The 16,835-nt window shown below is 37.6% G+C and overlaps 1 pseudogene; it reads right to left on the bottom strand.

Moving 5' to 3' along the window:
• Positions 1 to 13,983: 13,983 nt before the first annotated feature.
• LOC146612221 (putative non-functional immunoglobulin kappa variable 6D-41 pseudogene) lies at positions 13,984 to 14,450 on the bottom strand (annotated as a pseudogene).
• Between the last annotated feature and the right edge of the window lie 2,385 nt (positions 14,451 to 16,835).

The following is a 16,835-nucleotide window of genomic DNA, read 5'->3' as shown; positions in this document are numbered from 1 at the left end:
AGCTTCAGCAACATTTCCTGTCTGCATATGATGTGTTTTATATTTTGATGAAGCTACATGTTTCTGTTCTTGCAATATCTCTGCAAACATTTGACTCTCTATTGATGTGCATGCTAATTTGAGCAGCTATTATTATCCATGTTGTTCTTTAAAACCGTGCTGTAAAAAAAAAAAAGTCTAAATCACAAAATAAAATCACAGCTTAAGAAAAATCACTTTTCTTTGGTCCTTTTCACAATACTTTATCAAATATAAATGCTTTATCAAACCCGTACCTGTTTTTTTAACAAGGAGAAGCACCACAGTCTTTGGAAAAAACTCACAAAAAACCCAGCCTCCAGGAGGCTCCAACTGGAGCAGCTGTTTCTGCAGGTGTTTTTTTAAAGGGAAGCTAAGTCTCTTCGTTAACTAGCTTGGTTGTTCTACAAACAGGTGGTGGCACACAATGAGCAGGTTCAGACTGATCACATGGGAAAACACTAAACTCAGTCTTAAACAAAATTCTTCATCATCTAGAACGGCTTTGGCAAAAGAAATATAGAGCTATATGAGGTTAAAACATGACAATTTTATTGTTCTAACAATATAATTTTCACATTTGAAGTCTCACGCCCTGAGTCAGAAAATCCAACATCACAATCTGAGTTATAGAAAACATCATTTTGCTGTACTTTTCAGTGTGAGTGAATGAACACTCAGTGACAGAAAAACTTAAACTCTGAGAAGCAATGAGGCATAAAAATCATGCAAAACACATTTAAGGAGGCAAACACACATCTGTTCTTGTAAAGTAGAAAGGGTAGGTATTATGAATGTTCATGTGATTGAGCTGACATATTATTTTTGTGTTTTTTCTCCTTGATACAGTTTCACTTTTGTCTTTTGTCTTCTTCCTAATGGTAAAATAAGCAGCAACATGGCAAAACATACTGTCCAAAGTCCTGATGTGAAAAAATGTTTTTTCTCCTCTTTGTCACACATAAATTCAGACAGAATGCTGGAATAATGGGTTTTATCTTAATATCGCTGTACTTTAAATCTTCGTGTGGTTGGACTTTATTACTCTCGAGTGAAAGGCTGTCCAGCTTTTTACCCATTTCTCCTTGTTACAGCTCTAGCAGTTTGTGTGTTGTGTGGGTGTGCCCAGTCTCTTCCAGGAGCTCAGCTGCCACCCATTTCTCCTGAGGAACCAGTGCACTACTGTATTCATTCAGCAATCAGCTACCCAGAACTATAGAAGCCAGTGAAGCACTGCTGACTCAGCGAGTGGGCCAGCTTTGGGTGTTGAGCGCCTACTGAGTATCTGGTCTGTGCTGGCAGCAGAAGTAAACCAGAAACTTGGTTAAGTATCTTGTTTTCTTTTCCCAGGATATTTTAGGTTGTGGTTGTTTTTGGTTTGGTTGAAACAGTGGTCTAACTCTTTCTTTGAGTGAATCCCTTTTAATAAAACTTATTAAAAAGCTATGCTGTGAGGGTAGTTGCAGGGGCATCCAAAATGAACACAGGAAGTCCCGTCTCTCTACATGAGCCAGTGTGCAGGGTACAACACTACTATACTGTTGCCAACAACAACTTGGAGAGTCAGAGTGCATCTGGAAAGTATTCAGTGCTTCAGTTCCATATTTTTGTCATTTTCACCTTAAAATCCTAAGCAATACCCCATAATGATGAAGAGAGAAAAGGCTGCATTAAATTGCATTAAAAAATGAAATAAAAAAGGCAAATATGACATGTATAAATATTCACAGCCTTTGCTCACTACTTTTTTTCTGTAATGATGTAGTATTTTTTTAAAGTTTCTCAAATTCTTCCCCTCAAGTTCAGTGAATTTGGATCACTACTGTCAGTGCACAACCATTTTCAGATCCCTTCAGACATATTCAGTCAGGTTCAAGTATGGCTCTGGCTGGGACACTCAAGGAGCTTCATAGAGTGGTTCCGAAGCGACTCCTGTTATCTTGGCTGTGTTCTTAGGGTCATTGTCCTGTTGGAAGATGAACCTTCACACCAGTCATCTGACCGCTCTGCTGTACTTGCCTGATTGGTGGAGTGCCGTAGAAGGTGGTTCTCTCTCCATAGCCTCTGACAAAGCTCTATCAGGTTCTTGGTCAGGAAGCCTGCTGTACGAAGAGTCCTGGTGGTTCCAAATTTAGTTGTTTTAGCTATGATGTGTTACGTTTCGGTGTTGTCAGTGTTTTGTTTTTGCGTGACTGTCATGTGTTTCCTGTTTTACTTTGAAGGTCTGTTGTTATCTTAGTGTGTTCAGTTTACGTTTCCTTGTCTCGTCAGGTCTAATTTGCCCCAGCTGTGTTTCCCTCCTGTGGTCCATTCCCTGATTGCTCCTTCTATGTATTTAATGACAATGTGGAGGAAAAAAAGCTTTTGTTTAAAACTGAAAAAAATATATAACAAGAATTCGCAGCCTATGCTGCAACACCCAAATCATGTCCAATCAACTAAATTTACCACAGTTGCACTTGTTATGGAAAATTTAACAACAACCTGCAACACACCCAGTGAGCTTGATGTGAAGTGGGTTTAATAAACACATTGCAATTTGGAGAGAGCATCCCAGTGAAACACTAGGATCATCTCTGAATTGTAGCCACCGCCCTTACATCTTACATACAGAGACACAGAAAAGAATATTCCACAAACTCATGTTGGCCCCTCTCATGGGGGGGCTATACCCCCTCCCTCACAGAGAGAATTATGACCTGGTTTTCTGCTTGGCCGTCACCTAAAGATTTACATCCCTGATAAGGAGGAGTCCCACTATCTGTTTAACATTTCCCATTACAATGGTCTCACTGTGTTAACATTCCACATGCATGCAAACTGGTGACAGGAGTGTTCTTACTACAGTAAAGTCAGAAAGTGATATTACTATAACTAATGTGATATGATTAAATATGTGATTAATACATGAGAAAAGAAATCTGCCTCCACACACTCCAAGTTGTAGAAACATCTACCAGATTATCTTTTGAAACGTGATGCACCTGACCTAAATTTTGAGTGTCATGGTAAAGGCCGTTTCTTTTTTTAGAATAAATTAGTAAGAATTACAAGTATACATTTTGTCATTTTGTTATAATGGAGTGTTTTGTGTAGAATTTTGACATCGAAGACTTAATTCAATTTTGGAATAAGGCTGTAATGTGGCACAATACAAAACAAGTACTGTGGGTACTTTCCTTATGCACTGTAAATGAAGCTACCAGTTTTTTTAATTAATGTGATTATTATTGCTAATAATGTTTTTGGTCTTTGATATAAATCAGTAGAAATCGTATGGTTTCAACCAACGTGTTGTGGAGAGTCAATAGTTTGACTGTTGAGGAAATTGTTCTTGTTTTTCTTTTGTTTTGTTTTGTTTATACACGTGAGTTCATACAGTATTGAAAAATCAGATCATTTTGCTTTATAATCATCAAGAAGCTTAATGGGAATATAAATATAAAGAGAAATCTGATCTGTTTGTATAATTTGCCAACTCTTCATGTAAATAGTTGGAAATGCAATGACAAAGTAACTTTGTGGATTTTTTTAAATTCCTTTCTAAAATCACCCCAAAACAAATCTATCTGTGTTCACTGGTCTGTGTCACAGTTTCTTCCTCTTCAGCAGCTGTACTCAGTTCATGCTATAACAGCTCAGTGTCTCTGCAGTCTGACTGAGGGAGGTTTTTGTATGACTACAAATCACTGTGTGAACACATAAGCACTGTTTATGTAGTGGTAACTCTTACAGTAGTAAACTGCTGCATCTTCAGCCTGAACTCCACTGATGGTCATAGAGAAGTCAGAGCTGCTTCCACTGCCACTAAATCGAGTTGGTGTTCCTGAATGTCTTATGCTTACATGTCGAATTAGGAGCTTTGTAATTTGCCCAGATTTCTGTTGATACCAGAACATACACTGGCCGTAACTACAGCCACCAACAGCTTGGCTGGTCCTACAGGTCAGAGTGACAGTGTTTCCAGGAGTAGATGTCAGTACTGGAGGTTGAGTCACAGTCACCTGACCGCTGCATCCTGCAGACAAAAACAAATCATTCATTTATCAGCAGAAATCAATGAGAGAAAAAGCAGCACATCATGTTTGAAATGTTGCTGAGTGAATGAACCTGTAAAACAGCAGCAGGTCAGCGTCCAGATGAGGATGGTGATGAGAGTCATGGTGGTTGTGCTTTCTGCTGTGTTGACTGACAGATGTGAGTCCTGCAGTGTTGAACTCACAGGACTATAAACCTTCTCAGTTCTCTGGAGGATCAGCTGATGATGCAAAGCCTCCTCTCTATGGAAATCATTTCTCTGCTCTCAAAACACTGAAGGCAAGAAGGGACGCAAAGTCAGAAGAAAAATTGTTTGGATTAATACTATTATACATAAAACTTGAATGATACCACTGACGTCTTATGGAATAGAGTAAAATATACAGAAAAATAATTCAGCATTTTTAATATCTGGATCAAAACAGCACTTTGGTTAGTAAGCTTACTTCACACTATTGGTACACATTACACCTCTATTGCTGTCCAAAGTATATTGCCAAAATCTCATAATTCATGTTTTAGAAACATTTTAGTTTCTGTGTTTTTCTTTTTTCTTTTTGCTGATATAGCTTTATTTCATTTGACAATCTTTTGTCTTTCAATTGGTAATAGTCCAAATAAAATTATGAAAATGACTAAAAATCATCAACAAATTTAAGTTATATTATTATATATTAACAATATTTCATGCCTGTGAAGCTTTTTATACTTTGATGAAGCTACATGTCTCCTCTGTTGCGATATTTCTGCAGACGTTTGACTCTATTAATCTAAATGCAGAATTCATCAGCTATTTATATTATATTGTGCTTTAAAACCATGCTGTGAGAAAGAGAAAACAAGTCTATATCACAAAATAACATCGCAGCTTGTGAAAAATCACTTTTGTGTTATTGTTTTTCCATTACTTTGCATAGAAATACTTGATCAAACCTCCATATTTCTCTTAGATATTTATACATTTACATTTATACATTTATGTATGTAAATATAAAAATACAGAAATATTTCTTTATACATATTAGTTTCTATCGGGGCACCTAACAGACCTGCACATGATGTTTTGTTCATTGAGATATATTTAAGTATTTCTTTTAATAAACAAAGCTGTGTATTTCTTCAGTTTTGTTTAGATTCTTTGTGTTTTTGCTTTTGTGGTGTCGAGTTGATCAGTTATTGCAGTCTGTCACTCTGCACCTGCAGCCTTCAGCCAGACTGAAGGAGGTTTTTGTACAGCTCTAAATCACTGTGTGAACACTCCACTACCATGGTAGCCCAGACAGTAATAATCTCCAGCATCTTCAGCCTGAAACCCACTGATGGTTAAAGTGTACTGAGAACCAGATCTGCTGCCACTGAATCGAGACGGAGTTCCTGAGAAGAGAGTTGATTCTCTGTATATAAGTAGTTTGGGTGTCTCTCCAGGTTTCTGAAGGTACCAACTGAGATCAGCACCAATATCTGAACTTCCTTTGGCGCTGATGGTCACAGTCCCACCAAGACTGACAGACTTGACTTCATCAGTCTGAGTCAGAAAATTATTGGCAAATGACTCTGAAATGAAAGGAAAAACATTTTAAAATGTATTTTTATTCACCAAAAACTTCAGAATGAATGTACTCATAAAACAAGCTGAGTAAATTTCACCAAACAACATTCTCCTGAAATATTATTATTAGTTTTTTTTTAATCTCTCACCCTGACTCAGAAAGCCTAACAAAAGAACCAACATTGGAAACACCATCCTGACTCAGTTTTCAGTGGAAGTGCATGAGAGCATGTGTGACAGCAGAACTTAAACTGTGAGGAGCAGTGATGCATGAAAGTGTGCAAAACACACTGTAGGAGGAAACCACCCACCTCTCCCAATGAAACAGAAAACACAGAGGTCATGTGAGGAGAGGATCGTTCAACTTTTCATTATATTTGCTCATTAACAGCTGCATGGTTCCCCTACTGTCATACATCTGACACTAAAGACACTGATTGATTTTGATTATTCTTACAAACTGAACTTTATTTTGAAAAAAAGAAATATATGAATAGTGGTTTAAAGGAATGAATAACAAGCTGGTCTAACATTACTCAATTCTCTAAATAGTTTAGTCCTGTACAGCTCTCTAAAGCCCTGAGAAAGGGGGTTTATGCTCCATAGTAAAAGCCATAACTCAGGTATTTGATATTTTGAACCATGTACAGATGAACTGTATCTTCTCTGAAAAAAATTAATAAATAAAAAACTTGACTTGTCCTCTAATTTCCTCCACGCAGCTATTTTTTTCTCAGACTGTATTGCCGTTACTTTGATGACCCCAAATTTTACTGAGAAAGAATGAGTAACATATTTTAATATTTTATATTTTTTTATAACACACTCTTCAGTTTCAGATGCTTTTTGAATTCCTGAAAATAACTGCATTATTATTGCATTAACATGATGATGTTGGCATTTTGCTTAAACCTCACAGAGCTGTTTGATTGTAAACTCATCTGATAATAATTATTGAAGCTCAAAAAGACCAAATCCTCAGACTGTGAGGTAAAACGTGTTTTTCTTTAACATACTAACTACTAATCTAGCAGGTTGTATATGTTACTGCATGTTTAATTTTAAAGTCAGGTCTCTGTCTATGGCGGGGTCCCCAATCCCAGTCCACGAGGGCCGGTGTCCCTGCAGGTTTAAGATATGTCCTTGATCTATCATAGCTTAAATGGATAAATTCCCTCCTCAACATGTCTTGAAGTTCTCCAGAGGCCTGGTAATGAACTAATCATGTGATTCAGGTGTGTTGACCCAGGGTGAGATCTAAAACCTGCAGGGACACCAGCCCTCGTGGACTGGGATTGGGGACCCCTGGTTAATCTAATCCCCCCAAAAAATCAGTATTCTGGAGTGCTGTCTCTAATCTCCTCCAAGAGATCATCGCTGCAGCACATCAATCCCTAACCAGTTTAATTTGATATTAGTTTTAACTGTACCAATGTGCTTGTTCTCACACATCGGTTTCAACACAGTAGTAATCTAGATCTTCAGCCTAAACTCCACTGATTGTTAGTGTTAATTCAAGTATGGATCTGATTCTGCTGAAACAACAAAGATCTAATAAACAGACACTAACTTATTTTGTCAGTACTGAGTTGAGGTAATTACAGATTTCTGTGCTGGCTGTGCAGCTCAGAGAGACGGGCTTATACACGTATAGACAGCTGTCCACCCAGCAAAATATTAAAAATTGTCATTTTACACAAGGACAAACATTTCTATATGATACTGAAACTATAGAAAACTATTTTGCATTCAGGGTGCACGACAGATATTCAAATTAATGCATGGGTCAGTGAGCACACACCTGCACCTATGAAGTCTGGGTGGATATTGTACATTGCTGTTGTACAAATAGTGCCCTCTTATGTCAAAATAAGAGAACACACATGAAATTGACTCTTATACATGGATCCAAAAAGCAGACTGCACATCCATGCAGGGCACATTTTTTTTCCTTCTGATCAATTTTAATTTTAAAAAAATAATTTCTGTTTGAACATGTTTTGTATGACTGTGTCTTATTTTGTGCCTTTTGCATTTGATGTATTTCTTTATAGTGTGTTTGTATAATTTGGCTTGTTTGGTTATTTGCATTTCCTTATATAGTTTTATGCCATTTTGCAATTTTTGTATAAATGTGGGCTTTTTGTGGTTATTTTATACTTTGTATGTTTTGTCATGTTTTCATTGTGGGTTTTTTGTCCTTGTTCACACTTCTGTTTACTGTCTTTGCACTGACTTACTGTGAACACCTTTCTTTTGTGTTCAGTTCTTCACCTAGGAGGTCAAAACCTTTTTTCCACATTTTGTATGTTACAGTCTCTTTGTGAGGAAGGGTACAGAAAAACTTCTGCAGCATTGAACGTCTCAAAGAGCACAGTGGCCTCCATTCTCCCAAATATTGAAGAACTGAAACCACCATGAGTCTTTCAGACATCAGGGTAGAAGGGCCTTAGACGTGAAGCTGGCCAATAACACGATGATAGTGATTCCCCAGAAAAATGCACCTGAAGGAATCTCAGACCATGAGAAACTAAATTCTCTGGTCTGATGAAATAAAGAACGCTTTAACCTGAATCCCAGACATCATGCGTGGAGGAAACTTGGCACAACTCACCAGCTGACCAATGCCGTTCCTACAGCCAACTTTTGTTTTTCTTTTCAGAAAATGTGTGCAGAACATGACTTTGTGTCAGCTTTGTCTTCACTGAACTGTTTTTCTTCCTCTTCAGCAGCTGCAGTCAGTTCCTGCTGTAACAGCTCAGTTGTCTCTGCAGTCTGACTGGGGGAGAAATGTTTTCTTTTCCCAACTACGACCATTTGCACTTGGATGAGTGACGAAACATTTCTCCCACAAAACACTACGTCCAGATCAAGAGAATCAACTTTTTGGACATTTGCAAAATATTTTATAAAATTTTGAAAAGATATTTGATCAAGTCCAGTGATCGTTGTTGATCATTTTCATTATTTATGAAACAAAGTTGATCTCACAGTCTGCCAGATAACTTCCCTAGAAACTCATTCAGTTTTACAAATATCTAATTTTATGTAGAAATGTGGATATTTTTAAATTTCTCTTAAATGTTAATTCATATCTTTTTAGTATTTTCCAATTAAGATATTTCAGGTTATTTTCAAGCCTTAATTGTCAAACAAAGTGTTTGTGGATTTATTTCTTTATTGTTTTTATTTTGAAAATGACTTTTTTCAAATAATGATTTATGGATTTCTACTAAAAAAAATTAAAGTGTCAGTAACCACAGAACAGCTTTGAGTTCATGGATGATTGATTGTGCTTGTAGTTTACTACAAGTCCCCAACAAATATGTAAACATTACACTTAAAAAACGTGGTCATGAACTTTTACTCATATTTAATGATAAATATAAAGGTTGAATCACTATAAACACAGTTGTATACTTCTTTAGTTTTATTTTTATTCAGTGTGTTTGTGGTTGATGAGTCTTGTGTTAGTGGATCAGTTATTCTCATCACAGTCCAGCACGCTGCACCTGCAGCCTTTAATCAGACTGAAGGAGGTTCCTGTACTGCTATAAATCACTGTTTAAACATCCGACTACAACGACAGCCCAAATAGTAACAATCTCCAACATCTTCAGACTGAAACCCACTGATGGTTAAGACTGAGAACCAGATCTACTTCTACTGAATCGAGAAAAGGTTCCTGAGAAGAGATTTCATTTTCAGTATATAAGAAATTCGGTTCAAAGGTGATGCTTTTCTTTAGTGGTTACACCTGCTGTTAATCAGTTAGTTTAGATTTTAAAATTTGAGACTGTAGATTATCTATTTTAATGCTAAATTACACATATTCTTGCTGTCCATTCATTTTATATGCTTTTTTGAAGAAAAACAAAAATCAGGAAGAAAAATGTTTATTGTTGTTGTTTTTTTTAGTAAGATGTCAATTTGTAGTTATTTAGTTATTTTTTTGTCTAAACAGACACGAAGGTCATTCGTGAAATAAGAGTCTTGACAGTTAAAGACAAATTTGGGCCTATTTTGGAAAAACTGCAGCATTTCCAGGATGGGATTGTAACCTCACCTGGACACACAGTACCAACCAAAACATTTACTGCAGTAAAGCCTTTGACTCCAAAACCTCCAACAGTTCCCATACCGCAAAAACGAGGACCTCGGCTTGGGACGTTGCTGTGCCGTGCAAAAGTCGTCCCTATAGACAGTAAGTGGTTTTCCTCAGTAACTGTAGAAGATGCTGAATAATCAAACTTTAAATTAAGAGATTATTTAAAAAGATTTTAATGAACAATTAATCACTGCATCATGTACAATGCTTCGAATTAGAAGAAAGTACCGTTTCTTTTTACTAACCTTGTTGATTATCAGACAAGAAAGCAGACAGTCAGTGCAGTCAGAATAATCCAAGAGAGGGCAGGGTCAAACTCCCGCCTCTAGCTACACCTGTAGAGAGCCTGTCCCACAGCTTTAGTCTGCTGTCTTCAGACGACTGGTAAGAAACGTAGTAAGGAGACATTAAATACTGCACAGAAACAGTGCTGCATAATGTGGCTGTGTTATTTGTGGTGTTCCTGAAGTCGTGTTCAATGTTGTGTTGTGTAAATACAGGATTAAGAAAAGACAGGGGTTGCAAACTATTCAGTCTCTGGCAAAGCACCACTCGGACATCCTGAAGACTAAACTGCATGAAGTGTGTCTGGTCCTCATTGAGGAGGTATTGCACACTTTATGTTTCTTATATGTGTTTCATGCAGCTAGTTTCCCTTCAAGTGCATACTACAGCCTCAACTGATGATTTTCACTCACATTTTAGGTGAAAAACCAACGCTCAGCAATAGCCTGTGAAGCCATACATGCCATCGATGAGCTCTACATTCAGCTCCAGAAAACAATGGACCCAGAAGTTGAAGCAACAGGCCGAGCTCTATTGCTGAAGCTTGCACAGACCAACAACAACTTTCTTCATCAGGAGGTCAATCTGGCGCTTGATGCCATGGTGGAAAATTGCAGCCATGGACGGATTCTGAGCGCTCTGTTTAACACAGGACTGACGTAAGAGGAGAGAAGAAGCTGTAGTGATTTTATTAGAAGACATGAAAGAGAGATCATGTTCACTGAGTTGTGTGTCTAATATTGTCCTTGCTCAGCCATCGCTGTGTCGCAGTGAGGAATAGCACGGCTCAACACCTGCACAACTGACAAACTTGGAGCAGCCGTCATCCTGAAAGCAGGAAGCTTCACTGAAAGGTTTCTAATTGCTGCCTCTAGAATGGCAGGGGATGCTGCACCTGAAGCCAGGTGGGTACTTTTAAATGGGTTTAAATGGGTTTGAAGTGCATCAAATTTATTTTCTGTGAGTTTACACAATTAATGAAAATTAATGACAACTGTAATCTTCCACAGGTACCATGGGCGAACAATCATGAAGAAACTGACCCTTCACAAGGACTTTATGAATTTGTGGATGAAGATTGTCCCTGAAAAAGACAGGCGTCCTGTGGAGAAGAGCCTGAAAAAGGCTAATAATTACAGGCAGCAGGTCAGCATCCAGACTAGGCTCTCCTCTCCAGCAGGGCCTGGGATCCCCAGATGTGACAATGCAAGTCCTGACGAGTACAGAGGAGAAGAGCGGCTGCTACAGTAGCAGCAGCACTCTGAGGCTAAGCTGGGAAAGTGGTTGGAGGTTCAACCATCATGACCACAGACAGTCCCAGTCGCTCTGCAAGAGTAAACTTCTCCATCTTCAGGACTACAAAACGATTTCTCTGAAGGACAATATTATTTAGATTTACATTAATTATTATTACATCATTCTTATTATTACATCATTTGTATTATTTCATTATTATTATCACATTTTTAAGATCCTGAATGAACAATGAATGAATAAATCCCTTTTTTTTTTCATCTGAATTAAAATGGCACTTTGGTTGGCACACATACAGTTTCTGTTTTTCTGTCAACAAATATTAATACATTCGTAGTTCTCTTGTTTTCATTTTTAACCCATGATTTTGCATTTTTATCAGGATTCAAAGTCATTTTTATAACATAAAGAAATATTAAATAAATATTAAGAATTAGTATAGAAACATTTTGAAAAGAAATGAAAATGATTGGGTAGTAACCTCTTTTTTTTCAACACAGAGGTTGTAAAATGTTAGCTTTATTCGAAAAAAGTGGTTAGATGCTTGTTCAGAGTCCAGCAGGTGTTTGTTCAGCCACTTAATGACTTTGAATCACTGTGGTGGACTTTTTGTGGAGGAACCAAACTCATCAGTGGTTATATGTACACAAATCTATCAAGAATATAACTGCAGCAACAAGACATTTAGTCTCAAGTATCAGAACTTTTATAAATCTATATTAATAGATGATGTCTGGCAAAACTTAACACCAAAATAAATCAACAGTTCGCTGCGTTCACTTTAACACTGTGTTACATTCATGTTAATTAAAACATCTTTGCAGACAATAAGGTTTTTATTCAGCTCACAAAAGAAAATTGATGAACATTAATAAGGCTCATAAGTAGAACTGTGAGGTCACTTTTCATTTCCCTTCAATTCCTTTGTATAAAGTGCAGGTTTTGCAACTTTAGAAAAATAGTTGCATATTTGGAAAACATTTTTTTACCTGGTTTGTTAAATTTATTCATGAACAAAAACTTACATAAGTTACATAAATATTTAAATTCAAGTAAATGCTGCATCTAAAATCCATGACTTGATTTAATTTCTTTCATTCATTGTGTTTCTGCTTGATGACTCTGGTTGTCTTTAGTGGACCAATTATTCTCATCAGTCTCTTCATTAACAATCTGCACCTGCAGCCTTCAGTCAAAGTGAACGATGTGTTTTGTAAAGCTATAAATTACTGTGTGAACACTCCACCATCATGCCAACACAGACAGTAATAATCTGCAGCAACTCAGAAAACCCAACATGACAGAGTTATTGGAAAAATCCTCCTAATGAGGTTTTCTGTGTGAGTCCATTAGAAAATCTTAAAATCTGAGGAGTAGTAAGACATAAAAATAATTATTTATTTATTCATCTAATTTTATTATCGTTCATTTTATCTATTAGACTTAGAAAGGATGCTGGAATAACATAAAAATAATTAAACATATGTAGCCTCAGGATCCTTTAACCTACCACATGAATTTTTCCTTTCGTACATTAGGTTGACAGTAATGATAGTCAGTCATGTGATTTTTGTGAGAACCACAACTTGTCAAAAACTTCTCCTGCTGGCTTCCAGCAACATGAACAACTATCTTAATATTAATGAACTATTAATGAATCTTGCTGTGGTTATGGGCAAATGTTTGACTTGTTTCCTGTTTTTACTCTAAACTGACACAACAGGCTCCTCATGTGTCTCTGCTCTCTCCTCCTCCAAGCAGCTCTCTGTGACTCAGCAATGCTGCATTTTAAAGATGAGCAGAAATAGATTAGAGACATTTTATACCTTCAAATCCGCTCTTCTACAAAAGCACTTAAGTAACAAAAAAAAACATGAGAAAAATGCAAATGAAATTTGAAAGTTTTGGAGAGAGGTGGACAAACCTCACATCAATTTTCAGTGTTTATTCTAAGCTGAACTAACAAAGTCCTCATTTGTCTCTGCTCTCACCTCCAGCAGGGCTCTTTGCTCCCCCAGTGATGATAAACCGTCAAGACAGGAGTTGAGTGTGAGATAAGCAACCTGCTACTCTTAGCAATATGAGTTGTAAGGTTGGAACAAACAGCACTGCTGTACAGAGTTGGCAACATCAACTTAGAGGGTGATATGTAACTTAGCTGGTGGGTATGGATGTTGTTAAATGGTAATAGTATGATTATTACTGCAAATACAGCTTTTAATGATGAATAAGATTATCTTTGGTCTTTCAGATATAAATGTGTTGAAATAAAAAAAATCCCAACTGTAGATTCATTATTTTGACAATGATCAAGAGAAAATCAGTGTTTTTTATTCATTATACAGGTGGCAACATACAATGATAAAAATCTTAAAACAGATTGTTTTTTTATCATTACCAAGTAGCTTAATACGAATATAAATATAAACATTTATGCTTCACCTGTTTATACAAACAGCAAAACTCTTCATGTGAATGTAATGTAATTATTCAAGTAATGTAATGTTAACAGAAAATGACTTGATCACAGCAGATGTTTTTAAAATTCTTATTTCGAAATGCCTCAATAGACATGACGTGTTTAAATTAATTTCTTTATTTAGTGCTTGGTGAGGTTAATGTCTGCTCTGTGTTCACTGGTCTGTGTCAGAGTCTCTCCTACTTCAGCAGCTGCAGTCACAGCTCAGAGTCTCTGCAGTCTGACTAAAGGAGGTTTTTGTATGACTACAAATCATTGTGTGAACACTGGCCCGCTATGCACACTCTTACAGTAGTAAACTGCTGCATCTTCAGCCTGAACTCCACTAATGGTCATAGAGAAGTCAGATCTGCTTCCACTGCCACTAAATCGAGATGGTGTTCCTGAATGACTTATGCTTACATGTCGAATTAGGAGCTTTGGAGTTTGTCCAGATTTCTGTTGATACCAGAACATACACTGACCAGCACCACAGCCACCAACAGCTTGGTTGGTCCTACAGGTCAGGGTGACAGTAGATCCAGGAGTAAATGTCACTACTGGAGGTTGAGTCACAGTCACCTGACCGCTGCATCCTGCAGACAGAAACAAATCATTCATTTATCAGCAGAAATCAATGAGAGAAAAAGCAGCACATCATGTTTGAAATGTTGCTGAGTGAATGAACCTGTAAAACAGCAGCAGGTCAGCGTCCAGATGAGGATGGTGATGAGAGTCATGGTGGTTGTGCTTTCTGCTGTGTTGACTGACAGATGTGAGTCCTGCAGTGTTGAAGTCACAGGACTATAAACCTTCTCAGTTCTCTGGAGGATCAGCTGATGATGCAAAGCCTCCTCTCTATGGAAATCATTTCTATGTTCTCAGCAACGAGGGACGCAAAGTCAGAAGAAAAATAGTTTGAACTAATACTATTATACATTATACAAACTTTAATGATACCACTGACTTTTTATGTAATGGAGGAAAATATAAAGAAAATATAATTCTGCATTTTTAATATCTGGATTAAAACAGCACTTTGGTTGGTAAGCTTACTTCATACTTTTGGTAACAGACATTGCGCCTCTATTGTTGTTCTAAATATATTGCCAAAATCTCATAATTCATGTTTTAGCATTTTACAGTTTCTTAGCTTTTCTTTTTCTTTTTCTTTTTTCTTTTTTCATTCTTTCATTCACCGATTTATTTCTTTTCCTCAGACCACGCCGGATCTGTTAATATCAACAACGCTGCACACTCAGAATTGTACAGCTGATTCTTCCCTTCAGACCGCACTGGATCTGTTACTTCAGCACAATAAACACTGATTTTCCTTCAAAATCAGTTTACCAAGAGCCACAAAACCATTTCTGACTTGATTTTCTGAAATTCTGTGTCACTTAAACATCCTGACCGCACCAGGTGTTTTCTGTCGGACTTCCTCGTCCGAAATTACTCTTTTTACTCACAAACAAGTGTATCTCAAAATGATCTTCTGATCATAGCTATTCCTGAGGCCACAAATGTCAGCAGCGCCACCTGAGTAAAATCTTAGTAAACGTCTTTACTAAGGAGGACGTTTTTCAACTTTGTGACCAAACACTTATTGAACCATAAACTGACCAATAACTCTTATATTCTCTTATTCTTTAATCACACATTGGTCTCTTCCATCCATCCATCCATTCACTTCCGCTTATCCTTTTCAGGGTCGCGGGGGGCGCTGGAGCCTATCCCAGCTGTCATAGGGCGAGAGGCGGGGTACACCCTGGACAGGTCGCCAGTCTGTCGCAAGGCTAACACACAGGGACAAACAACCATTCGCACTCACATTCATACCTAGTGACAATTTGGGTTATCCAATTAACCTATCCCCACAAGCTGCATGTCTTTGGACGGTGGGAGGAAGCCGGAGTACCCGGAGAGAACCCACGCAAACACGGGGAGAACATGCAAACTCCACACAGAAAGACCCCGGCCTGGTGTTGGAATTGAACTCAGGACCTTCTTGCTGTGCGGCAACAGTGCTAACCACCGTGCCACCGTGCTGCCCCACATTGGTCTCTTTTCTCTCCTATTTCCTCATAACATCTCATGTTACTTTTATCTCAGTACTGTCTTTTTCTCAAAGTTTCATTATCCTTACTTCAAAGCTTCTCATTACGTCAAAGCTCCCCTTCATCACGGTGTTAATGTTATGCTAACATAGCTGTTTCGCTAGTCACATAGCACATCACTATATACCAGCTAGCCAAACTTCAGTAACCCTACAAACATCACTGCTGCTTACTTTCCTGTCTTCATGTATGTCCGAAGTGATAGCAGAGCTGTGCCTTTTAATTTGTTTTAGAAATCCCTCAGTCAGAACCTGGTATATTATATTTAGATGGAAACTAGCGAGCTAACTCTCTGCTAACTTCTAACTCCGTTACATTTCCGTTACTGCAAGTGTGGCTGTGCACGGTGTGGACTTTAAATATACCACTGCCTCAGAGGGCAGTGGCTCGAATCCCATGCAGACCATTAATTGGGGAAGTGTGCTGAATAAAAAAAATTTAAAAAAAAAAATCCCTGGCTCTGAAATTCACCTGCTATGCTTGCTTGGATGGGTTCTCTCTGCCTTTTACCGCTGTCTGAAAATCACTTTTCCCTCAATCAATATTGGTTGTTATGGTTGCTATGGACCGCCAAACACGCTTTTCTTCATGTCCAAACAAACGCTCAATTTTGCCTTCATTAACACAAATTATACATCAAAACATAGGTATTTTTCTTGCCTTTCACAAAATGGCACTGTCATCATTGTAGGAGTTGCCGTTTTCTCGCAAATGGCCTCGAAGCAACACAGTTAAAAAAAATGTCCACATACAAAGTATATGGAGATTTGAGTGAAAATGACAGCTGAAATTCTGTAACAGAGGCGTTTTCAACTCGTCATATCTTCTAGATATATTTTTCTTTAGAGACCTGAAAACCGCCTTGATTTTTTTTAATTTTTATTAAAGCATGCTGATTGTTGCAGTGAAAGAATGATGTCGACAGCCCGTGTACTTTTGGAGTTACAGAACATTTTGTAACACGAAGAAACAGCAATTTTCACCTCTCAGTTGTGGTAAACGCTTGAA

Source organism: Diplotaxodon limnothrissa, linkage group LG19 (genome assembly GCF_057381915.1).
Source record: "Diplotaxodon limnothrissa isolate DT_005_m linkage group LG19, D_limnothrissa_male_GT1.1, whole genome shotgun sequence".
Lineage (NCBI taxonomy): Eukaryota > Metazoa > Chordata > Actinopteri > Cichliformes > Cichlidae > Diplotaxodon > Diplotaxodon limnothrissa.
The sequence above is the reverse complement of the archived record's forward strand: the minus strand, read 5'-3'. Positions and strand labels throughout refer to the sequence as shown.